The 26,584-nt window shown below is 35.3% G+C and overlaps 1 protein-coding gene across 1 annotated transcript in view; it reads left to right on the top strand.

The window, feature by feature from the left end:
• Positions 1-26,584, top strand: part of RNGTT (RNA guanylyltransferase and 5'-phosphatase) — a 319,479-nt gene that overhangs the window by 190,098 nt on the left and 102,797 nt on the right. The gene's annotated exons all lie outside the window — the stretch shown is intronic.

A 26,584-nucleotide genomic window follows, 5' to 3' on the forward strand; every position in this document is an offset into this window, starting at 1 on the left:
TATACATACCACATCTTCTTTATCCATTCATCTGTTGATGGACATCTGGGCTCTTTCCATAGTTTGGCTATTGTGGACATTGCTGCTATAAATATTAGGATGCAGGTGCCCCTTTGGATCACTATATTTGTATCTTGGAGGTAAATACCTAGTAGTGCAGTTGCTGGGTTGTAGGGCCTTGTGTGTGTTTTATTGATGTTTTGTTGAATTTTGAAAAATTATTTTGTTTTGCTTTTTACAGATCATAATTCTTAGCATTGAAAAGCTACATGAGGCTGTATATAGAATGTGCATTTTCTGGGTAGCAAAAATGGTGATACTAATTTTTTTCTTGCAGTTACCCACTGCAGTTAAATACAGCAAAATGTTTAGTAGTTTGTCATCCCACTTTTGCTTTGTTCTTAGTATATTTTAAACTATATTTTGTTCTTTTAAAATTTTACCTATTTTTAAATGACTTCTTACAGAAAAAGGAATTACTTTTAATTCTGGTACATCTTTAAAACACACCACAATATCAATACTTTTAAGGTGATTTTATGATAGGAATGTGTAAGTTATATTTGTGTAGGTACATAATTTATTTATGTAACATGGGTGTCAGTTTTCAAAAATAGGGTATTTAATATGAAATACAGTGTAATAACTATTACATAAAGCATGTATTATTCAGTTAGCCAGAGTAGTATGCTTTTTTAATGTAAAGAATGTTATGTATTATAGCAGTTTTCACTAAGTAAATGAGCTTACGTCTAATGCCATGTTAGATGCTGTATGTTAGAGGGCATTTTAAGAAATATGCCTTTAATAGTTTGAAAGGAGAGTAGCCATTTATCTAAATTGTAAGAATCTGAGCATGTGACCAGTGTAAGTGGTTTAAGATATTAAAATACCACAAGACAAGCTCATTTCTTGATTACACTTCTAAATATTTCTAAATCTAAAAGCTAATCTAATCTAAAGCTTAGAATGGAGTGGAATGTCTTAAAAAGTACAATATAAGTACTAATCCTCGAAAATGTCTCTGGTTGTTGTTGTTGTTGTTTTTTTTAATGAAGTCTTAGATTTTCAAAGTATGTTTTTAAGTTTTATCCAGCTGCATTACAGCAATAAAGTGGGTATAGTAGAGATTCTTGTTAGTTTAAAATTTAATACAAATAGAAAAATGTATTGTTAAATGCCCTGTCAATGGCAATTAAAATCTAAACTTCACCTTTTTTTTTTAAAAACTCCTTTTAGTATCATTTCTAAAGTATATTAACTTTGATTTATCATGGCCTAAAATAACTTTTATGTATCTTAGCTATTCACATTGTATTGAACTTTATAGACATAGAGTAGAGATTTTTTTTGCCTTTAAAATTTATTTTATTTTATTTTTTAATTTTATTATTTTTTTATTTAATTAATTAATTAATTTTTTTTTTCAGCATAACAGTATTCATTGTTTTTGCACAACACCCAGTGCTCCATACAATACGTGCCCTCCCTATTACCCACCACCTGTTCCCCCAACCTCCCACCCCCGCCCCTTCAAAACCCTCAGGTTGTTTTTCAGAGTCCATAGTCTCTTATGGTTCGCCTCCCCTTCCAATTTCCCTCAACTTCCTTCTCCTCTCCATCTCCCAATGTCCTCCATGTCATTTGTTATGCTCCATAAATAAGTGAAACCATATGATACTTGACTCTCTCTGCTTGACTTATTTCACTCAGCATAATCTCCTCCAGTCCCGTCCATGTTGCAACAAAAGTTGGGTATTCATCCTTTCTTTTCTTTATTCTTTTTTTTTTTTAAATAAACATATAATGTATTTTTATCCCCAGGGGTACAGGTCTGTGAATCACCAGATTTACACACTTCACAGCACTCACCATAGCACATACCCTCCCCAATGTCCATAACCCCCTCCCCCTCTCCCAACCCCACCTCCCTCCAGCAACCCCCAGTTTGTTTTTTTTTATTTGAGAACTTATGGTGTTTTAAAAAATATTATGGGTTTATATTAACTTCTCTATGACTAGAAACTGTGGTCGTTGTTTCAAAAGCTAGAATTACAAAGGTCTGTTCTGAAAAGTGCAAACTCTTGAGTACAATGTCAGTGGCTTATAGGGAGTAGTATACCTGTATCATTTTTGCAGCATAGTAGTTTAGAGCACAGATTCTAGAGTCAGACTGCCTGGGTTTAAATATCCTTATTAGCTGTGTGACCTTGAGCACGTTCCTTTTTTCTGTGCCTTATATTCCTCATTCATAAAATAGAAGTTGACCTCATAAGACTTAAGAAATAAAAGGATTAAATAAGCTAATATATGTACAACAGATGGCACATGGTGAGCATTTAAAATGTTTGCTGTTGTTTTTAATTAACATAGATTTTAAAGTCCATATTTCCTTTTTGTTGCTCCTGCAATTCTTTTGTTCGCTGAACTGTGTAAGTTCAGTTTTTTGTGTGAATTATTTCCCATTTGATTGCAATCCCTATTAACTTTTCCCTTTTAAAATGAATATATCTTCATCTTATTTGTGTAATTAATCATAAATTGTTAAACACCTGGAGAGCGAGAACATAAAGTCACAAAACTTATTTGTAGATTTTTTTGGTAACAAACATCTTAATATAACCGTGGCAATATGTGTAGTGGTTAAGAACACAGGTCTCCTGGTTAAGAACGTGGGTTCTTGGCCCAGCCTGCACAGAATCAAATCCTAGGTCCAGTCCTTTCTTGCTGCCGTAACTTTCTTACTAATCTTTTTAAGCTTCCTCATCTGTAAAGTGCCCACAGTAATAGTTTTTATCTCTTGTTGTGAAGATTTGCTTATACTCTATAAAATTTGCAGGAGTTAACAAAGTAAATATGGGTTCTGCCGTTATAGACTTGGTATTTACGAGCTATTGAGTTAAAATGCAGAAATAATACTGCTTTTTGAGATTTAGTAGGGATTAAATAAAATGATACATGTGAAGAATACACAATAGAATGTAATAAATGTTTACTTTTGTCATTTTTGATGGTTATAGTTATTAATTTAACCTCAGCAGACTGTGTAGTCATATCATGGATTAAAAGTATGCCCTGCATAATCATGTTGGGGGGGGGAAGTGCTGTGAAGGAAGAAGCTGCACTTCTCTGAAAAGATAAAGATGTTTGCTCTTTCTAATAGAAAATTCTAAAATCACAGTGAAGTTTAAGTTTTCATCCATCACATTGGCAAATATTAACAATGTTCCTTTTGATTGGGTTGACTGGGGTGTGAGCAAATAGACACTCTGCTATTCTGTCTGATAGGAATGCAGATTGGTACAACTCTTCTAGTGGGCGATAAGGTAGCATATGTCCTGAGGAAGTATGCTTCAAGTTTTGTGAAAGGAGAAGTCTTATTTGTCTTCCGCATAGTTGTATTTCTAGTACCTGGTACTCAAGAAATATTAAAGGTGAAATATATATATATGTGTGTGTGTGTGTATACACACACACATTTTATTATATATATGTACATAAACAAAAATACAAAAAGGTGTGTGTATAAGAATTCCATTGAAGTATCACTTATAATAGGGAAATTGGAAATGTTCAGTGTCCTTTTTTATTACTGTATAAATCTTTTGAGATATCTATATATTCATGTGTGTTTCTAGGAAAGTTGCTAAGAATGTTGTAAACAGTGTCTTTCACAAATAGGTCCAGTCTGTTGAGATATAAGATTTTCTTAGAGGTTTGAAACTGAACTCAGACCTACTGTCCAGCTTTGTTGTTTGATTTTATATTCACACATAGTTATGTGATATTAATAGATACATCATTTTGGTCATAGGAAAAAAACAAAAACCACAACAATTACTTTAACAGAATTAATTTAATATGAAGAACTATAATCAGTTACTAAAGAACTGAAAAGGCAAAGAAGTGTTGAAGACATAGTAACTTCAGGAAGGACCTACCATGCAAGGAACAAAGGAATGAAGGTGAATTACTAAAACATAAAAGTTTGGAGGGGGCCCTGTAGAGCTCATTAGAAGTTTACTGCCAGCTGGTGGTGGTGTTGCCTCAAGATCTTGGAGGATTATGGCTCTGAATTTTGACATCTGAGGAAGGGTACAATACTGGCTAGGAGGTGCTGAGTTTTCAGAGGGGGCCAAGTGAAGCTGGTTCTAGGACTGTGGGAAAAACTAGTGGAGCCAGCTGGTACTACTGGAATCAGTTGTCACTCCAGGGTAGAAAACTTGTGCAAACAGGAGAGAGTACATTCTTTCTTTCTTCTTTAGTCTTTTAGTACCTTTGCTCACCCACTAGGAGTTCTAGAATAACAAATTGGAGCATAGAGAGTGAGTTTGAAGCCAGGTGACAATAGCTTAATATTAGCACAGTGCACTTCTTTGTTATTTATCCATTCAATTCTACACATACTTGAATTTCCATAGAACAGCAAAAAAATTCTTTCACTTGAGAGGCATGTATTCTCTTGCTATTCTAAGTGTACAGACAGGGGTCTCAATTAACCATTTACCCATTTCTGGGAGATAGTCATGATATCTATCTCTGGGCAATGTTAATCACTCCTCAAATTCAGTCACAGTTCTGTACAGATGGGATCGGGCACATTCAAGGTGTTATGGCTGTAGACAGTCACAGTTCTATACAAATACCTATTACTTAATGACTGAATCGTTAAGTTAGTCAACATCAGCAGTCCTGACAGTGGTCATGAGACAATGGCTGAAGCTCTCTTTCTGTCCATTTCGTTTTTCCTTTGTTCTGAGATGATCCGGGCTTTTTACTTGGTGGGGTTTTTTGTTTATATAGTTTTGGACATGGAAATGCTAAGAGACAGAGGTACCTCAGAGAATACTCTAGGTTCCAGAAGTATTCCTTCCTAATGCTTTCTGTAGCAGCAGTCTAACTCTTCTTTGGGAACAGAATTGGTCACTTTAGACAGTAGTCAGTCAGTCAATTAATCAATTTCTCTCTCTTTTCGCTTGTTGGTTCAGTTACATGAGTAGCACAAAATGGTCCACTAGCAGTTTCGGTTTCCAATTCAGTAGGACATTCTTGTGTTCCTTGATACAGAAGCATTCTTACTTGCAAACCAAAATTTCTACTCCAGAGTTGCTGGGATAGGAAACAAAAATTCTGTGAGTGGATAGTTAGAAATCATATTGAGATGAGGACAGTTCTTTGACTCATGTATTTTGGCTAAGGGAGAAATTACACCATATATTTGGATACAGATTTAAAACCATGTCCCACATCCGGTGAGAACACAGTCTTTTAAAGTGTGGTCTTCTAACTGGTGTTGCAACTGAATTTTTAGTTGACCATCCTACTGTTCTGTTAAGTCAGCTGCTTCTAGGTGGTAGGTATGACCAGTGAATTTCAAGGCTATGAGCCTGTTGCCTCACTTATTTTTGCTGTGAAGGAAGTTTTATGGCAACCTTTGTTAATGGATAAGATATCCCATAAGTCTGTAGGAGGTGATGTTAGTAGAACTGTTAAAGAGAAGAAAAAATTTTTTTGAAATCTAGGATGTTTATGTGATCTAGTAAGGATAAATTGCTTATCTTCTCTATGGTAGAAGTCAGTGTAATCAGCCTACCATAATGACCTAAAATATGCTATCAGCCTAGCATAGTGATCCTTATTCAATGGGTCAGTGTGTCTAATTCTCCTGGGGAATGATGCTGTGTCAAGGGCCTCACTGTAGTTGAGACTGAGTAGTTGAGTTGAGTTGGCAAATTGAGCACTTAGTGGTAGCTGTTGCCAGATGAGCTATAGTGAGGAAAGAGCCCCTGCATAGCCTCTCTCCCTTCCACTTTTGCCATTTTTCATAAGGGCTCATTGAATAAACTCTGGGATGGCTGGAAGAAATAAAAGAATTGACGTTTAGAATGGGTCATTTTGGCACCTGATTATTGAGAGCCTCCTTTGAGCTGGATACCTATTTCATCGTAATCTGTGCCTCTTTTTTTTTTTTTTAATATTTTATTTATTTATTTGACAGACAGACCACAAGAAGGTAGAGAGGCAGGCAGAGAGAGAGGGGGAAGCAGGCTCCCTGCTGAGCAGATAGCCCAATGCAGGGCTCGATCCCAGGACCCTGAGAGCATGACCTGAGCTGAAGGCAGAGGCTTTAACCCACTAAGCCACCCAGGCGCCCCGTAATCTGTGCCTCTTCTGAGAGGTCTCGACATATCTTCCCTACACTTCACTGCCACTAATCTTCTAATCCTGTTCTTTCCATATCGTTGACCATTTTTCTAAACTATCTGCAGTGAGTGTAGATTTGTGCTTCTGGCCACCTCTCAGTCCAGACTGTACTTTTCAAAGCTTGGCCCAGAGACTTGTGTGAATGTGAACCAAGGCATCACCGCCACTCCCCACAGTAAACATCTGCACTTCACTCAGTGCTACCCAAGCCCTCTCTTCCTCCCTCTATCCATTCTGGGCAGCAGGATACAGGGCCACAGTTCCTGGGTGTTTAGAGAGAGAATAGGTTGATTTTATTTTACAAGCTTTTGAATTAATGTTGGAAAACTAATTGCAAGCAGTTTTTAAACCCAAAATGTCATGTTGTAAAAGGGCAGTAAACATTGGGTCAAAATGAAGCAATGATAAAAAGAGCTCAGCCCATTGGTAGAACTTCCCATTGCTCATGTCTTCGGGCTGTTATCATGCAGCAGTATGTTTCTTTGTTTTTTTTTTCCTTAGGCCATCGTGGCACTTTAAATTTTAAACTGTATCTTGGGTTTGTTTTTTTTTTTTTCCTTCATCTGGTATTAAGAAATTCCCCCTTGATGTTAGGTATGGATTGAAGAAAAGAAGGCAGTGCCTCAGTAAAGAAAGCCATAGCTCTATCTTGTATTTCTGGACCTGCTCAAGCTCAATATCTTATGTAGCATTGCCCTCCCTCCCATGCTCCCTCCCTTCCTTCCTCTCTTTTTAGAGAGGGAGAGAGGGAGACTCTTAAGCATGCTTCATGCCTAGCACGGAGCCTGACGTGGGGCTCAATCCCACAACCCTGTGATCATGACCTGAGCCAAAAACAAGAGTCAGGCTTAACTGAGCCACCCAGGTGCTCCTCTTATGTAGCATTCCTCTTATCTATCTATCTATCTATCTATCTGTCTGTCTGTCTGTCTGTCTGTCTCTGAGAGAGAACAAGCAGGGAGGAGAGGCAGAGGAGGATAAGAGAGAGAGAGAAAAAGAAGTCTCAGCGGAGAATTCCCCGCTGAGCAGGGAGCCCAACATGGGACTTGATCCAAGCCCCAGATTGTGACCTGAGCCAAATGCAGATGCTCATTAAGAAACTGAGCCATCCAGGCACTCTTCTTATGTAGCATTTGTACTTACTGGATAGTTTGTTCCAACTGTCCCTGTACTTCATGGTTTAATGGGTTAAATAGTACCCCTTTCATCATGGGCGATTTAAGTCATCATATGGTTATTGTTTCCCGTGATTAGACCTTCAGTATCTTTCAAGGTCCAATAACAAGCTAAGATCTGTTTCTCAAAAGAATAATGATCTTTAGGAAATGGCATGTTTTTTTTTTTTTTTAAAGATTTTATTTATTTATTTGACAGAGAGAGATCACAAGTAGGCAGAGAGGCAGGCAGAGAGAGAGAGAGGGAAGCAGGCTCCCTGCTGAGCAGAGAGCCCGATGCGGGACTCGATCCCAGGACCCTGAGATCATGACCTGAGCCAAAGGCAGTGGCTTAACCCACTGAGCCACCCAGGTGCCCCAGGAAATGGCATGGTTTTACTCTAAAACCCTGAGGACTTGTATGATTCTCTTGTTGGGGCTTGCCCAAAGCTCTGGATAGTGGATGGGGCGCCTGGGTGGCTCAGTGGGTTAAAGCCTCTGCCTTCGGCTCAGGTCATGATCCCAGGGTCCTGGGATAGGGCCCTGCATCGGGCTCTCTGCTCAGTGGGGAGCCTGCTTCCTCCTCTCCCTCTCTGCCTATGTCTCTGCCTACTTTTGATCTCTGTCAAATAAATAATAAAATCTTTAAAAAAAAATAAGGTGCAAGTAATAGAAGAGCTTATCCTACAGCCTGGATTTGTTACAGAGCTTCATTTGCTCTGATCCTGACTTACAAATGTTTGTCAAGCATTGTACCTACCCACTCTCCCCTTCTTAGTAGTAAATGGTGTACATGTAGTAACTTCTCTTTCACCTTGGAGACAGGTCTTAGGCATTGGATTCCTAGAAATGTTACTTTAGTAATGGTTTTTTTGGTGTGTTGCCTCTCATATGTATTTTTTAGATTTACTTGAGAGAGAGAGAGAGAATGAGAAAACAAGTGGTGGGGAGGGGCAGAGGGAGAGGAAGAAGCAGACTCCCGCTGAATAGGAAGCCCCATGTGGGACTTGTTCCCAGGACCGTGGGATCATGACATGAGCTGAAGGCAGACGCTCAACTGACAGAATCATCTTACTAAGGCATCTAAAGAACTTTGTGATTCCTCCTTCCCATTTTTAATAAGCATAAGTCCAAAGTCATCAGTGTTATGGATCAGTGTTTTGTTCTGTGTAATGTCAGAATAATCACTGTCTCTGGAAAAAAAAAAAAAAAAGATCAAAATCGGTGGTGGTAAGGATACAGAGAAATTGGAGCCTTCAGACAATGAGATTGTAAATTGGTGCAACCACTCTCGCAGTTCCTCAGAATGTTAAAGATAGACTTACCACATGACCGAGCAGTTCTACTCCTAGGTATATATCCGAGAGAAATGAAAGCCCGTATCCACATAAAAATCTGCACATGAATCGCCTTAGCATTATTATTCATAATATCCGGAAAGTACAAACAATCCAAATATTAGTCAGCTAAAAAAGGGATAAATGTATAAACAAAAAAGCTCTTTTATTCAACAGATTTAGTATAGTGGATCCTCTTAAGCAAAGGGGCTCTGGATTTTACTACTTAGGTTTCAGTTTCGGCTCTGCCACTTTTAGGTTGTTTAATCTTTGTGTTGCTTGCATTTCTACAGCTGTATAATGTAGATAATAGACGTGCCTATCTCTTGTGGAAATTTAATGAGAAAATACATATAAACATTTAGTCCACTGCATGCCACATAATAAATACTAAATTATTAAGTAAACACGACCACTGTCTGTACAAATTATACAATGGCAAAAGCAGGAGAGTTAATGGCCGTGAATTATGTTGTTGGTCATGCCTGAAAAAAGGCAAGTATCTTCTGATAGTAAATCAGTTAATAAAGAGACAAAATATTTGCCGTCTTGTAGTTCTGTGTAAGATTTCAGATTATGTTGATTTGCTTCATTAAAGATAGCACATCGGGACAGCCACAGCATTTGGTGTCACAGCCTGATTGAATTTATGGTGATTTGTAATCACTCTTCACAATCACCCACCTTCAGTATAGGCTAAACAGGTAAATTCAATGGATATATGATTGATATTTATCACTCTAACATCTTTTTATGTCTTGGATGGTGACACTAACCTCTGCATCTGTCTTGGGGATATGGATGCATGATTGCTTTTGCTTTGCATCCGTGGCAGGAAGAACAAATTCTAGGGACTTTCATTTGGTTTTTCCTAGTATACTGATGCTTCCACCTTGGGTCAGAGAGCCAAGATGGAAATTCTTCCAGTTGCCAAGTATTTCTCTTCCAATTATACTTGCAGGAACTGGAAAATAATCACAGGTTACATCTGTGGACATACTGTTCCATTTAGATTTAAACTTGAGCTGGAAACCCATTTATCACCAGATCACCCTAAGCTCTCTAACTAACAGACCGTGATGGCATTTTATGTCCCTGGTAATTAATGTCTGTTTAAAGTACGTGTCTGAGTCCCTGACTGGTCTAGGTATGTCGTTTTTCCAGTGCATAATCACCCTAGCAAGCACTGCCAGTGTTTTGAAGAATAATTCAATGAAGATTTACAGCAAGGATCAGCACATTTCTTTTTAATTAAAGGCCAGATAGTAAATTCGTTTGGATTTGCCAACCATACAGTCTTTGTCTCAAACTTTGCCATTGTAGTGCAAAAGCAGACAGACAATATGTAAATGAATGAGTAGGCTGTTTCCAATAAAACTTTATTTACAAAAACAGTTGCTAGGATGCATTTGGTCTGTGAGTTGTTGTTTGCCAATGGTAGCTTTATGCTATAGATACTGGAGGTAGTATTGCTAGGTCTTTCTTCAAGGGGACTTGGCCTCTCCCTTCTATTAAGGAACTCAGGTTTTAAACCTGTTTAGGTTTGTGCATTTGAAGTTGAGAAATGCCAGCTTAATAGCAAGCACAATGAAATCAGTATAATTGACTATATGATTTCACTTTACCTCCTGTTGAAATTATATGAAAATGTCCTCTGCTCAGCCGACTAGAGTGTTTTTTTTTTTTCCTTTTGCTCAGGTTTATTTAAAAAATAGAATGATTCATTCTCTTTTTCATGCTTATTTGAACTAGTGTTGAAGGAAATTAGAGTGGTAAAATATTCAAAGTGTTGAAAAAAATGTTCTTGTGTAAGAAAGGATGAAGTCAGCAAGAATATAGGTAATAAACTATATGGGGAGAAAGTCGTTACTTTGCTGAGCAGAGTCTTGTTTTTTTCTCTTCTGCCTCTGTTTTGGAATGAAATGCTTAACTTTTATTTACATGTTATTAAAATTACATAAGTGAAATTAAAAACACTAACATAGCCAATATTATTACATACTTAATGACTAAGCAATTTGGCATATAGTTGGTCATATTTTTTTGTATGTAATAATGACTTTTCGTTATCTAACAAATGGCCCATCGTAACTGCTTTAGTTACCTTATTTGAAATATTCTCATCACCTAAACTCTTTTCTTTTCTTTCTTTCTTTTTTTTTTTTTTTTTTTAAAGACAAATGCTTCCTTGGATTTTAGTCCTTTAGGGGGTTTCTGTATTAAATTCTTGGTTATGTTTTATTTTTAGTGTGGGCTGGGAGAGGAAAGGAGGAGCCACAGCTGACTTTTCAGTTCCTCTGCCTGGCTTGCTATAGTAGGTATTACTAATTCCTGTTAACTCTTTCATTTCATCTTCCCGACTTTACAGAAAATCTTTCCCAGTCCATCTACCCAAAATAAATATCCTAGTCAAAGTGCCTGTGAGTAACTAGGAGAAAGGGAGCATGTGGTTTTAAAACATCTGCATATGACTTTTCTGGAGACAATTTACTTCCTTTCACTTATTAATTTAAAAGAGAAATTGGTATCATCTTTGTTTTATCATTTAGTTCTTTGGAGTTTAACTCTTATATTTATTCATTTTAATTATTCTCTACAATGAGAACCTTTTGCTTGTGTCTTTTACTCTATTCTAATGTATGTTTTCCTTAATTGCAGTTTTTCTTTAACTTAGCTTTTATGTTATGAGAAACTTGTCATTTGGTAGATACATCTGGGGAATATTGTATAGATTAAATACTAGTTAAATTCCTACTTTGAATCAGTCGCATTCAAGGTGTGGGGGAGAATTTAGGTAACTTAGTGAACATACTATTCAACTGTAGACCCTCTGGAGGTTGAGATGGAGAGGACTGTAAATGAAATTTGAACTCCTTTTTTTTAGTAGTTTTTTTTTTTCACAGTGTAATGGATGTAGAAATGCTGTTTTAGAAGTGTTAGGGATTGAACAAATGAGTACTCATTTTAGAAGCCAGGGTTCTCATTGAGGAAAGACGAAGACAAAAATATGAAATAGAAGAAGACAGTGAAGAATCCTGTGGAATGGATTAGAATGTTTAAAATAATCGAATATGTATATATGTGCACACACATATACAAATATATAAGCATATATAATCATATATATGTGTGTATATATGTATGTATATGGGTGGTGCACACAAGTAAAAACTTTCCTAGCTCTGCCTGCTGACAAAACCTAGAAGCAGATGCCTCAGTTATAATGAATTTATCTAGCATCAAGATGCTGCTTTCTTATACTATTTCCCACTAAAGAGAACAAGCTATCCTCTAAGAAATGGCTTATTCTAGGACTAGGCAGAGAAGTTGAAGGATGGCCCTAGAACATCTTCTTATGCCAGAAAGTAAGAAAGTGTTAAAAAAGATGAAATGGAAGGTTGGGGGCATATTGAAAGGATATAGGAGCTAACTAAAAGTGACTCCCACTGGCCAAATCTAGGACAGTGTGAGTACCAAAACCATGAAGGATGGTAATGAATTATACACCTTGATAAAAATAGGAATCCATGAGCCCATACTGATAATAAATGCGGAGAAAAGGTAGTCTTGCTTAGGGTAGAATGTTCTTTGGCAAATGTGGAAGGAATCTTGGAGGAGGAAAACATTTTGCCATCATCATAGTGAAAATTGGCTCAGGCAAGTATAGTCAATGGATGCTAAGTCCAGAAGAGAAATTCTGATGAGAAGCAGAATATTTTTATGGTTGTGAAATGTCTTTCTATGGATTGCTTCTAACTTACAAGGGGAAGAATAGTAATTATTAAATTGAGAAATTGGATAACCCCATGACTGACTTATCAGAATTAACATTAGCAGTGAGGGGAAAATGGGCACCATAGTGTTTCATTTACCTGGTATTCTGACTGTGGATATATAACTTGACTCTAACCATGAGGAAACATGAAACAGATTCCAAAATAGAACATTCTATATTTTTTAAAAAGGGTCTGTATTATTTAAATATGTCAGTGTAATAAAGGTAAAGTCTGAGAAATGTATGCATAAAGTGTTGCATATGATTTCAGGAGGTCAAGTACTGCCTGGAGCAGTATACACCTTGCAACAAAAGTATAGTATCTTTGCTAACCCTTCCCTTGTGGAACATTCATTCATTTGTCCTTTCCTATTTGCCAGGCACTGGAGTATATTCAGTGAGTATTTTCTAAATTGAATTTCTGAATTACAGTTATCACAGCACTGTTATAAAATTAATTTGGGTAATTTTCTATCAAACAGGCTTTTCCTCACTATGGAACAGTTCACAAACGCTTCCACTAAGCATGAATCACTTAAGAGCTTTTTATTTTCCTCTTCCTTATGAGGAGGGAACATCTTCACCTTTTTAAAAAGCTGTCATATAGTGGAAAAACTATCGAGGAAGAACATTCTGGGATAACCGAATTTGAACTATAATAAGGAAAAATAGATTTGAAATCCATTTAAAAATAGTTGTGTGTGGGGTTTTTTTTTTTTTTAAGATTTTATTTGTTTATTTGATGGAGAGATAGAGGAGCGGAAGTAGGCAGAACAGCAGGCAGAGGGAGAGGGGGAAGCAGGCTCTCTGCTGAGCAGAGAGCCTGATGCGGGGCTCTACCCCAAGACCCTGGGATCATGACCTGAGCCGAAGGCAGCCACTTAACCAACTGAGCAACCCAGGAGCCCCTAAAAAATAGTTTTTAAATCTTTTAAATCATGTAAATAATCATGTCTGATGTATGGCATACTGGAACTTAACAAAACACAAATATGACAGATGGAGGGTTGTTACTTAAACTTGTAAAGATAAGTAAAAGTTGCTCTTTGGAGCCTGAGATTGGAAAATTTCAGACTTTCGGATTAATTTGTGAAAGGTGTAACTTTGTGATTCCCTTGTCAAAGTTTAAGTGTTTGGTCAAAATCCTATGGTATAATTTCAAAAAGAAAAAAACTTTAATCTTTTTAACTAGGCATGTTTTGTTGTCTTGTTTTTATTCTGTTTTCACTGAATTTTTAATTAGAAAATCTAGCTTGTAAAATCTTGACTTAAAAGAATTTTTATTCCTGGCTTTTAGTATCATGTGTTGATTTTTCTAGATATCCCTTGGATATACTGAAAACGATATTTCATTATTTGAGGAATATAACATTTTCTGTTTATTAAATTGAGTTTTTAAAAACTGTTTATCAGTGAATTCCTTTACTCCTTTGCTAGTTCTTCCCTGTATAAGAGATGTTTTGAAGGCTTACATTATAACCAAGTTCTCTTTGCATATCTGTTACCTTTATATTAGATCCCATGCCATTTGAAACGTGCAGATTTAAAAATTGATATTTCTGCCTCCCAAATCATGTCTTTTGTCATTATATCATGTACCTCTTTATCCTTTTTATTGCCTTTAAGCCTAAATTCCTTCTAGTCTGATACTAATATTACTTCTTACGCTTTATTTTTTCTTGAACTTGTTGGGTGTTTTTGGTTTCACTGTGGTAGTTCACGACTGCAGCTATCATGCTGAGATCTTCTGGCTTTGGGACATAGGAAATACATGATCACACATATGCAGGGACCAGTCATTATTACACATTGACAGTGCATCTGTGCATATTTGATGACTAGTCCTTTTATGAAATCATTGGATAATGTAGCAGTGTGGTGTGGTAGATGTCAGGTGTTGAACTAACATCTAGTTAAAGAGAATTTTTTTTACAATCAAATTAGGAAACTTTTTCTAGGGTTTCAGTCTGAGGATACAAGAATTCTAGAAAGCTAGTGAACCCCCCTCCCCTTACTTTTCCATCTCACATTTTCCACAACTTTCACTCTGGACAATTTCCCTCATATGGCTAGTACTTAGCTCCGAACGAGAAAACTAGAAGAAACTTCTAAAGCCACATACTCTAAGTTTTGCTACCATCTTTCTGAATTTTGTAGATATATTTTAAGAATGTAGTGATAAAGTGTGATTTATATATGGTCAATATATTCATTCTTTTTAAATGTCAAACCAAATTCTTTGTTGAGGAAATTCTGTTACTTTAAGTTTGTTCTTGAAAATATATTTGGTTTTATTTAACTTAATCTTTAGCCATAAGCCACCTTTAACAAGAGAATTTAGTTCATTCAAAATTAGTGTGCTAAGGTACTTGGTTTTATTCTTTCTACCCTAATTTATGTTTATTATTTATTTTATCTACCTTTTTTTTCACTTAAAAAAAAAACTTTCTGTTTAATCACTTTAGTATTCATCCCATTTTCCTCTTTGTTAACTAAGGAATTACATGATACTTTTTCGTTACATTAGTGGTTACCTTTCCTTTCCCTACATTCATAATTAGGTATGTATTTCTCTGTTGTTTGAAAATAAGGTACCAACTGTTTCCCTTACCAAGATCGTCCCTTCACTCTCCCCTCATTACGTCAGAAACTTGGAATACTTTCTACTGCTTTACCTTTTTTCTGTTTCTCCAGATGAAATCCTTGCAATGTTTTTATTCTCACTACTCCCCCCCAACCCCCCACTAAATTTTATTGGATATTTACCAGAAATTCTCCCCAACTCAACCCTACTGGTATTAACTAACATCTTAATAGTAACAGCTTCAAGGCTGCTCTGTTTTTTGTTTTTTTTTTAAGAATTTGTCTTAAAACCATGCATATTCCTTTTATTTTAGGAATATATTTTTTGGCTGTCTCATATCCAGTTTGTTATTATTTAATTTAAATTTAATAGCATTTATATATTGCAAGATTCATCGCCTAACACTTTTCTCTTTCCTTCATTTTCTGTTTCTTTTTCAGATTCATGTGTTCTCTGGATAATCATTTCTTGAGTATTTTTCTCTCGAGAGTATTTTTCTTGAGTATGTTTCTCAATAATAGCATAGGTTATATATTACTCTTACTTTGTGCATATCTGCACATATCTTTCTTTTTCCTGACAGGTTAATTGTATTTTGAGTATAGAATTCCTGAGGTGCAGCTGTTTTCTTTTTTTATTATCCTTTGGCTCCATTGTTAAAGATGAGAAGTCTAATGTCACTTGGATTCTTTTTCCTTCCTTTATGGGCTATCTTGTTTTTATTTTTTCTTTATGGCTCATTGGGACTCAGGTCTAGGTGTTGTAAATGGTGACAGCCCACACAAGAAGGAAAAATATGTGTTCTTTATCCTACTACATCAATTATATAGAGGTTTCTAGTTCTTTACACTAAACAGGGAAAGCCTCCCGGCTTCCTTTATTCTGCATGTTCTCCCAGCTTAGGCCTCCCACATTTTCAGCCTTAGCTGCTGCTGCTTCTTCTTCTTCTTCTTCTTTTTTAAGATTTCATTCATTTATTTGACAGAGAGAGATCACAAGTAGGCAGAGAGGCAGGCAGAGAGAGAGAGGAGGAAGCAGGCTCCCTACTGAGCAGAGAGCCTGATGCGGGGCTTGATCCTAGAACCCTGGGATCATGACCTGAGCTGAAGGCAAGAGGCTTAACCCACTGAGCCAGCCCGGTGCCCCTCAGCCTTAGCTTCTAATGGGCCAGGAAGGCCAGGCACATCATCTGGGGCCGATGTTTCCTTTGTCTCTAGGATTTTCACAGATTTCTGTGGTGTGTATTTTCCCCATGATTTGGTCATTTTCAGTCTTCATCTTGTGGCTCTTTTTGCCTGTGCAGGAGAAAGACATAAATCCCTACCCTTACCAGGGAGCCCTCAAATTCCATACTCAAAAGTTAGTTGGCTTAAAAAGTTAATAATTTGGAGTTGGACATGAGGAGTCAGACATTCTTAAAATTATCATCCTTTATGATTCTTAATCTTTTATTTTTAATAAGTAGTCTTTCTGCTTTTTTGACTTTTAAAAATATATTTATGTATTATTATTTTATTCCTTGTTTCATAAATTATGTTCACAAAAATATTCCTCCATAACCCTCTTCTCTACTCCCCCCACCCAGAAGTCAGCCCATACTGCTGTAACAATATGCCATAGACTGAATGACTTAAACAACAGACATTTATTTCTCATGGTCTGGAGGCTGGAAGTCTGAGATCAGGCTGCCAGCATAGCTTGGTTCTGGTAAAGAGCCCTCTTTCAGGCTGCAGATACATTGTATCTTCACATGGCAGAAAAAGAGGGAGCTAGCTCTCTGGCATCTTCTCCTCCTCTTCTTCTTTTCTTTTCTTTATTTTTTATTTTTTTTAAGTAGGCTCCATGCTTAGTGTGGGGTCAAACTCACAACCCCAAGGTCAAAACCTGAGCTGATTTTTTTTTTCTTAAGTAGGCTTCCACGCTCAACATGGGCTCGAACTTAAAACCCTAAGATCAAGACCTGATCAAGAGTTAGACGCCTAACCGATTAAGCTACCCAGGTGTCCCTGCCTTCTTCTTATAATAGCATTAAACCTGTTCATAAGGGCTCTAACCTCAAGACCTCCCAAAGGCCCCCCTTCCAGATATCGTCACATTGGGGATTACATTTCAACAAAGAAATCTGAGAGAATATGAACATTCAGTCCATCACAGAAGGAATAGAGATTTTCATTACTGTCTAATATTGTGTATTTTATTTTAACTTCTATTTATAGTCACTCTTAAGTTTGTCAAAGGCCTTTTAAACTCTAAATATCTCACTCTAGAGTGAAACTGTCTCTTGAGACTCCTGTGTGTAAGACAAGAAGCTTGATAGGCTGTTTAGCTATTCCCTTGCTTCTCTTGATCTTTGTCAGTACAGTCCACCCTTTTAGATATAAATCACCTAGATTGTGTTTTTATTTTTTCTTTATGTATCTTTCAAAAAGTTTGTTGGGATTTATATTTTTATTTTGTTACCAGATTTTTAACAATTATTTAAACTCATTTCTATTTCACCTGGCTCTGGTGCTCATTAGTAGTCATTTCATACCTTGACTTTACCCTTTTTCAGAGTCTTTCTCTAAGTTCAAGTATATTTGCACATAATATTTTTAAGAAGAGTGCTTATTTAGTATTTTCTCATAACCATTAATCTTTCTATTATGGTTTAATTTGCAAAAAAATAAATGATCACCTTAATGGTGGGGGAAATAAAAGGTTACATTATAATAGCTCTCATTGATTTTTATATTTTTATATTTATTAAAATCCTAAAAGTTAATTTGAAGTACTAATTTTGTTTTTTCTGTTTATTATTTCTAAGAAACTTTTTTTTCCAGACCATATACAGAGACTTTTTCTTTTCTTTTTTTAAATCTTTGTAATATCTTTAGGTCATCAGAAATTTTTAGACTGTCCTTGAAAAGTAGAGACTTTATATCTACTCCTAAAAATAGACTTTTCTGTTTATATTTTGTATATATAAAGGGGAGTTATTTTCCATGGCATTTCATTAGTCTACTGCAGAAGCAGTTGTGTTTATAGTAAAAATATCACTAAGCCCAGTGGGTCATATTTGATATAATTATGGATGGAATTTTTAAAATTAGCTGTTGATTATATTTTTTGTATTAGGATTTGGCCTGAAGTATTTGTAAGGTTACAAAATATTGCTAAATACCTCAAATTCAAAATCTTGTAGCTTTTAGCCACACTTCTCAGTTAAAGTCAATTATGGAATAAAAAAGCTCTGATTATTAAAATAATTTTAAAATAATTAGTAATAGAATTATATTCTTTTAACTTTCACAGTCTGTTGAGCGAAGCCATTTAATTTGGTTTAAAGAGTTAATTATGACAAGAGGATATTTAATATCCTCTAGCATATGACAGCATCAAAATATAAATATGGTAATTTATTATAAAAAGAAGAAAGCTAGGGCACATCATTGTTAATGCAGTCCTTTTATCTCTGGAAAATGGAACTCATATTAAGCTTTGAATCTCAGGGGACAGAATATGGGGGGAGGGTATGGAAGAAGCTCATTTTATTCTTTGTGTACATCAGAAAACTATCTTAGGAAACTGGACTTCCAAGTATTGAATAATGGAATAGTAGGAACAATTATGGTCCAGGATTTCTGCAAATCTATGTGCGGTGGTTGTGCTAATGGTTAGTTTTAATATCTTAATTTTATTATATTGGCACCTGTTATTTACGACTTTTGTTTAAAAATTATACTTAATTGTAGGAAATGCATTTCACTGTGTAATAGCAGTTGAAGCTTTAGATTTTCTGAATGCCCATAAACTATACCAGCATTGTTCAATGTAACACTACAGATGTAATTGTATTTATACTAAATTACTGCCTTATATTCTTTTAGTTAGAAAACCCTATCAACTGGAAGTTTTGTATATCTACAGCTTAAAGATCCTTTATGTTCATATTGATAAACAGTAGCCATTGCAGGTTTCAGATGTGTTTTCAGTAATCAAAGGAAGTCTAGCTTTTGTAGCTTTTTAAAAAAGTACGTTTTATTTTTGTTTAATTCTTTGGAAATTGACCATCTAAGTTACATGTAAGTTAACATGTTAGTATCAAAGATATTTTTACTAACCATTATACAATTACATGAATTCCTTAAATATCATCAAATTGATCTCTTTGGAGTCATGTTTTAATTTTTATAAGTAGAGCTGCCATATGTATTATATAGATTTAAAAATTACTTGGGCATTTAAATATAGGTTTATTGTAGAAAGTATAGACCATATTACATGGTCTCAAGGGAGTTTAGAATAAATTAGCTATAAATTGCTTGAATTCATTACTAAGAAACAAAGACCTTTTATTCATCTTTTTCAAAATCTAATTTATAAAAAAGAAAAAAAATCACAATCCTATTTGTGTTCTGTTTACTTTCAGGCTTTCATTATAGTAAGTAGCAGTGCTAGTTATAACTGATTAATTGCTATTCAGTAAGCATTTTTTGAAAACTATGTGCATACCACGTTGTTAGGTGCTGGGAATAAAAAGGATGGATGAGCCCTGCTCTGAAGTTGTGAGTAGCTTGACTGAAGAGACAGCTATAGATAAATATCATTGTGACAAATATGGTACAGTCAGTGTGAATAAAGTACTACAGGGGTACAAACAATCTTATATTACATATAAAAATATTCTAATTGTCAGTCTTAGCAGAAAGAAGGTCCCAAAGAAGATGGTTCCTTTGAGTAGACTTTGTGACTACATAGGCATGGCATCTGAGATAAAGTGTAGTCTGAAAGAAGTCATGACATCACATGGACTATTTATTGAATAACTGGAGTTTATAGAAGTGGAGATTTGAATAAAGTAGGCCAGGCCCACATTGTGATAGACAAAGCCAGACTAAAGAATTAGGACTGACCTTGGAGAGTTAGTGAAGACCATAAAAATAATATTATCTGTGTTTTTAGAAAGTTACTCTGGCTAGAAGACAGAGATCAGTAACATATTTCAACCAGTTTCACAAGCCAGAAACCTATGTCATCTTTGTCTGATTATTATATGAAGTACTATTGCTTAAATCTGCTGATTTGCCTCTGTGCTATAGCCATGATCTTAATTCAGACTAGCATTCTATATCACTGGGACTACTGCAATAGCTCCTCACTGGTCTTCCTGCTTGTTCTCATGTTGTATGTTATCTGACATTAGTAGATATTACTAGAACTCTTCCAGCTTTTCTTCTTCTCCTCTTCCTCTCCCCATCCTCCTCCCTCTCTTCTTGGTTTCTGTTTGCCTGGTGTAGGAGGTATGTTGAATACACTGATACCTGTGAGGGTGACCCTGTTTGGAAATAAGGTCTTTTTAGGTATAATTAAGGTATAAATTAAGATGAGGTTATAATAGAGTAGGGTAGGCCCTTAATCCAATGTGACTGATGTCTTCAGAGGAGATAGAACAAGAGAAGAGATAGGAGATAGGAGAGAATGCCCTAGGATGATGGAGGCAAAGATTGAAGTGCTGCTGCTATAAACCATGCCAAGAAATGCCAAGGGTGGTCAGCAAGCCACCAGGAGCTAGGAAGAAACAAGAAAGGATTCTCTCTTACACGTTCTGAGGCAGCATGGCCCTGCCAATGTCTTGATTTCAGGTTTCTAGCCTCCAGAACTATGAGACAATAAATCTCTGTTGTTTTAAGCCATCAACTTTGGAGTACTTTGTTACAGAAGCCCTAGGAAAAAAATGTATTTATTTATAATATAATATATATACCTGGTATATATTGTTTATCTTTTAAGTATAATCTTCCTTTATCTTTATATCTCTAGAGTTATTTCTTATAAATAGCATTTAGCTGATTTTATTTTATTTATTTTTTTGGTTATACTTTAACATTCTTTATCTTTTTAATGAAGCATTTTGCTTATTTACTTAAATTTATCTGAATTAGTCATATGTGAAAAATTGTTGGCCTCTTGTGTATGTGTTTTACCTTTTCTGTATTTATTTTCCTATTCTTTCTTACCTTCTTTTATTTTGATAGATTTTTTTCCTGTTCGATTTGAAATATTGTTATTATGATAGTTACTCTAAAAATTTTAGCTTGCATATTTAACTCAGTAGTCTAAAGTTGACATCTTTACCTTTCCAAGTAGTGTATTTTGATCACCCTTTTCCAATTTATGTGTTGTTGACTTTTTTCTTTTTTAATAGTAAAGTCAGAAGACATTATTATTTTTATTATGTACAATCATATTTGCTTGCTTTTCCTATTTATAATTTCTTTGTTATGCATTGCTTTTTATACTTTATGCCCTGTGGAATTACTAAACTTCTGCCAATAGATCCTCTAACATTTCTTTTAGGCTCTTCTAGTAGCAAATTCAGTTGTTTTTATGACAGTCTTTATTTTATCCTTATTCATTTGACATTGAATTTGAAGTAAACCTATTTTTTTCTTTAGCATATAGATGATTTTCTTCCAGTGTCTTCTGACTTTCATTTTTACTGTTGAGGAATCAGCTGTTAGTGTAATTGTCTCCTTGGAAGATGACCTTTATTTCCTTTCTGTTTAAGAAACAATCTTTGTCCTTATGAGTGTAGGGGTGAACTTTTTTTTTTCCTAACTGGAAAATATTATATGTATTTTTTATCTGTTCTGAACATTTCCTGCCATTATTTATTCAAAAATTTTTTTATTTATTCAAATATTACAACTGCCTCATTTCTTTTCTCCTCTTAGAACTCCAATTGATTCATTTTTTAATCAAATAAATATTGAGTACCCTCTTACTTGTTACTGTTACTGTTTTAATACTTTCTTATCATTCCCCCACTCCCTCAAAATATAGATATAGGTTGCCAGAAAGATGCAGAGTTTTAATCTGATACTGGCTACAACAAGTTATAAGGGGAACTAAGAAAATCCTGTATTTCCCTGTTGGATTAGAGGGACAGCAGTTGTTTCTAGTATGTAAAAAAAGGGGAAGGGGAGTGGTAGCAGTGAAGTGTAGCATGGCCGTGATAATTTATTAAGGTTTTAGTTTGCTGCAAAGAGTCAGTTAAGCTATCCTGATATTCTTTGTTCTCTGTGAAGTGCCATATGTTTTTGGTTGGGAGACCTTCATTACTTGGATTCTGACCTTGCCTATATCATGCAGCACCACATACTTTTCTCATCTGAAAAAATGAAAACATTGGAAAGAAAAAGTTACCTCTAAAGTAACTTTCTGCTCTCAGTATTTATGATAGCATACAGTTGATCCTTACTTTTTGCAGATTCTGCAGTTGCGAATTTGCCTACTTGCTAAAATTTATTTGTAACCTCAAAATTAGTACTTGCAGAGCCTTTGTAGTCATTCATGGACACGCACAGGGTGACAAAAAATTGGACACATTCCCAGCTGAGGTTGAACAAGGCAATGCATGGTTTCTTATTTCAACTCTCATATTGTAAACAAGTGTCCTTTTTGTGGCCATGTTGTTCACAATTATATGCTTTTTATTGGTGATTTCGCTGTTTAAGTGACTTCCAGGTGTAATGCTAAAGTGCTATCTACTTTTTCTTGGTGTAAGAAGGCAGTGACATGCATTTTGGAGACAATATGTGTGTTAGATAAGTTTTATTCATGCATGAGTTGTAGTTTTATTGGCTGTAAGGTCAGTGTCAATCAGCAATATATATTAAATAATGTGTCTTTAAACATAAACATATAGGTAACAAAGTTATGTATTATTTGGTTGACAAAAATATTATCATCAGAGGGTTGTAGGAACCTAATACTGTATTTCCCTTAAGAGCAGTAGTTCAGTATTCACTAATTTAGTGTTCATGGTGACTTTATAGAACATAACTACTGTGAATAACAAGAATGAACTGAATGTTTTTTCTTTTATCCTATCCTTATGCTCCTTGGAATAATAAGCTCTTCTTTTCTTCCCAGGATACACAGTTCTGCACATTGGCTACATTTAATAAATACCCGTTTAATGAATAAATGAATCTTCCTATCTCTCACATAATAGATGACCAGTACATTTTTGTTGGACAAATTAACATTGAATAATTTATATTTGAGTACAAAAGATATTACACTTGAATATTACTAATTTTCATCCTAGAATTTTATTTTGTCATATTTGAGAAATGAGATTAGATCAGACTTCTTTAGCGTTAGACTTCTTTAGCATTTTGGAGATGTATACAGATGTATACATGTATACATGTATACAGATGTATACAGATGTATAACATCAAATGTTATTGATGAAAGGCTTTTTTTCGCTAACGCCCCAGAACATTGTCATGATTCAGTGAAACCAAAAGTATCATTTTGAAGGGACCTTAGATTTGGAATTCTTATGCTTACAAAAAGTCCTGGAAGTATTTTTGAAAAATTGCATTAGACATGTTCTGGCAAAATTTCCTGTAATTATGTCTGCCAAAATTTCACTGGCTAATTTGTACTTACATAAGTTGCTCTTCAGAACTTTTTCAAAGTATGTCATTTTTTAAAGTTTATTTTTTGTGTATATCCTATGTCATACATAACAGAAGGTTTCGTACATTATTTATTTCTGCTCATTGGAAGCTCTGACAATGAAATTTTACAAACCTCACTGTCCAGTGCAGCTTAGGAGTAGGTATTAACCCTATTAACAACTAACCGTGTTTCAGTTAGGTAAGTCAGTGGCTTGTTTGCCATTCTGAAAATAGAAATCAGAGTTCTTTATAAACAGTGACTTTCTATAATTTTTGTTTATAGCTCAGTCTCCTTTCATTTAATGAATACATTTTGGTATGGAAATTACTTGGGCAGCATGAATTAACTTTCAACTAATAAGATTTCCTGTATTCGTATTTCTTACACACGAACATGGACTCTCTTTTATTCTACTTGTTGAATAAACTCATATTAGTATTATTTTATATTTTATTATTGTATAAGGAGAAATTGAATTTGGGAGTAACTGAGAAGTTAGTTTACTCAGTGATTGTTTAGATAAGATTTGACCTAGTATTCTCCAGGTCTTTGGTTTATTTACTTGTGTTTTTTGGGGGGGACTCATTACTAGGTCTTTAAGTATTTTTTTTTTTTTTTAAACATGAGAGCCAGAGAGTCTCTCTTCTCCCTTTTTTAAGATGTTATTTATTTTAAAGAGAGAGAGAGAAAGTGTGCATGGGGGGTGGGGGTTGGGGAGTTGGGGAAGCAGAGGGAGAAGGACAAGCAGACTCCATGCTGAGCATGGAGCTTAATGTGGTGCTCTATCTCATGACCCTGAGATCGTGACTTCAGCTGAAATCAAGAGTCAGATGTTTAACCAACAGCCAGCTAGGTGCCCCTCTTTAGGTATTTGTTGTTGTTGTAATTTAGGTGTCAACAAGGACCTCTTGACTTTTGATTTTTAGATGAAATTGGTTTGACTCTCACCTCCTGCCACTTTCCCCCACCGTAAGTCCCCCAATTAATTATGTGCCTTGTTGAAGTTCAAAGTCCCTGATAACAGCAGATCTTAGGACAGTTGACCTTCTCATGGTGATCCGTTTCTGGGCTTTTGCTTTCTAGTATGACGTCTTTACTCTATGTTGACCCAGATGATAAAGTCAACCCTTTCCTCACATAGGGTAGTAAGCAAGCAGTTTGCATTTGTTATTTCAGTTCATCACAATAAACCTAGGTGTTGCTATCTTCATTTGAAGTAAGTAAACTAAAGTGGTTGGGTAACTTGCCTAAAATCGCATGGCTTTAAATTAAGGAGTCAGCATTCAAGTTCTTGTCCTACTCCAAAACTTACATTCTGTATTATAGTTGAGATTTCCAAACTGCTCCACAAATGTTTTGTTTGAATAGGATTCTACACTGCCCTCTTGTGCGCTTTTTATATAAAAGATGATTAATATAAACTACTTATGTTACTATTTGAGATTAAAACTATTGGTACATCTTTGTGAGTTAGCATATATTTATGTGTTTGGAAATTGAAGGGTTAGCCTGATTATTTCCTCTTAGACAATGCTTCTGTGATCTATGTATTTTTCTCCAAATGAAGGTAATGCTTGTGCATTTACCTTGAATGTAAATGGAAGACTAGGGATAACAATCCATTTTTCGTTAGAGCTGTAACTCTAGAAAATTAATCTCTCATCACTATTCAATAGGCACTCTTTAAAAAGTTTGAAAAATTGACACATAAATTTTAAGTATATGCTGCCAAACTTTAGTTGTTAGCTGTTGGCGGTCTTATCTTGGAGTTCTTGGAGAAGTGTTTGATGGTAAATTTTCTCTTAGCCTTATTAATCGATCTGGGCCACTTAACTACAGTTAAGGTTTAAAAAAATTTTTTTTTTAGTATACTTGACCCACAATGTGACATTAGTTGCAGGTGTATGAGACTGTGATTCAGTTCCTCTATATGTTATGCCATGCACACCACAAGTGTTGATACCCATCTGTCACCATACAGTGCTATCACAGTGTCATTGTTTAGACTGTTTGTGCTGTGCTTTTTATTCCTGTCACTTACTCATTCCATTATTGGAAACCTGTATTTCCCATTCCTCTTCACCTCTTTTGTCGGTTCGCCTAATCCCATTTTCCTCTGGCAACCACCAGTTTGTTCTCTGTATTTATAGGTCTGATTCTGCATTTGTTTATTAGCTCATTTGTTTTGTTTTTAGAATTCCACATGTGAGTGGAATCATATGGTATTTGTCTTTCTCAGTCTGACTTATTTCACTTAGCATTATACCCTATATGTTCATCCATGTTGTTGCAAATGGCAAGAACACTTTTTTCCCTGTGTGTGTATACATACATGTGTGTGTATGTACATGCACATACATCTTCCTTATGCCTTTGTCTATTGACAGATACTTAGATTGCTTCCATACTTTGCTATTGTCAATAATGCTGCAGTAGACATAGGATTGCGTAAATCTTTTCGAATTCATGTTTTCATTCTCTTTGAGTAAATATCTAGTAATGGAATTATTGGATCATATGGTGTTTCTATTTTCAATATTTTGAGGAACCCCTATAGTGTTTTCCATAATGACTATACCAATTTACATTCCCACCAGCAGTGCACGAGGGTTTCTTTTTCTCCACATCCTTGCCAACACTCATTATTTCTTTTGTTTTTGATTTTAGCCATTCTGACAGGTGTGAAGTGGTATCTCATTATAGTTTTGATTTGTATTTTCCTGATGATGAGTGGTGTTAAGCATCTTTTCATGTATCTGTTGGCCATTTGTAGGACTTTTGGAACAATATCTATTCAGGTTCTCTGCTCATTTTTAAATTAGTTAGTTAGTTGTTTGTTTTGGTGTTGAGTTGTAGAAGTTCTCTATATGTTTTGGATATTAGCCCCTTGTTGGATATATCATTTGTAAATATCTTCTCTTATTCAGTAGGCTGCCTTTTTGTTTCGCTGGTAGTGTCCTTTGCTGTGAAAACACTTTTTATTTTTATTTTTATTTTGATACAGTCCAAATAGTTTATTTTTGCTTTTGTTTCCTTTGCTTTAGGAGACATATCTAGAAAAATATTACTACAG

Source organism: Meles meles, chromosome 5, assembly GCF_922984935.1.
Source record: "Meles meles chromosome 5, mMelMel3.1 paternal haplotype, whole genome shotgun sequence".
Taxonomy (NCBI): domain Eukaryota; kingdom Metazoa; phylum Chordata; class Mammalia; order Carnivora; family Mustelidae; genus Meles; species Meles meles.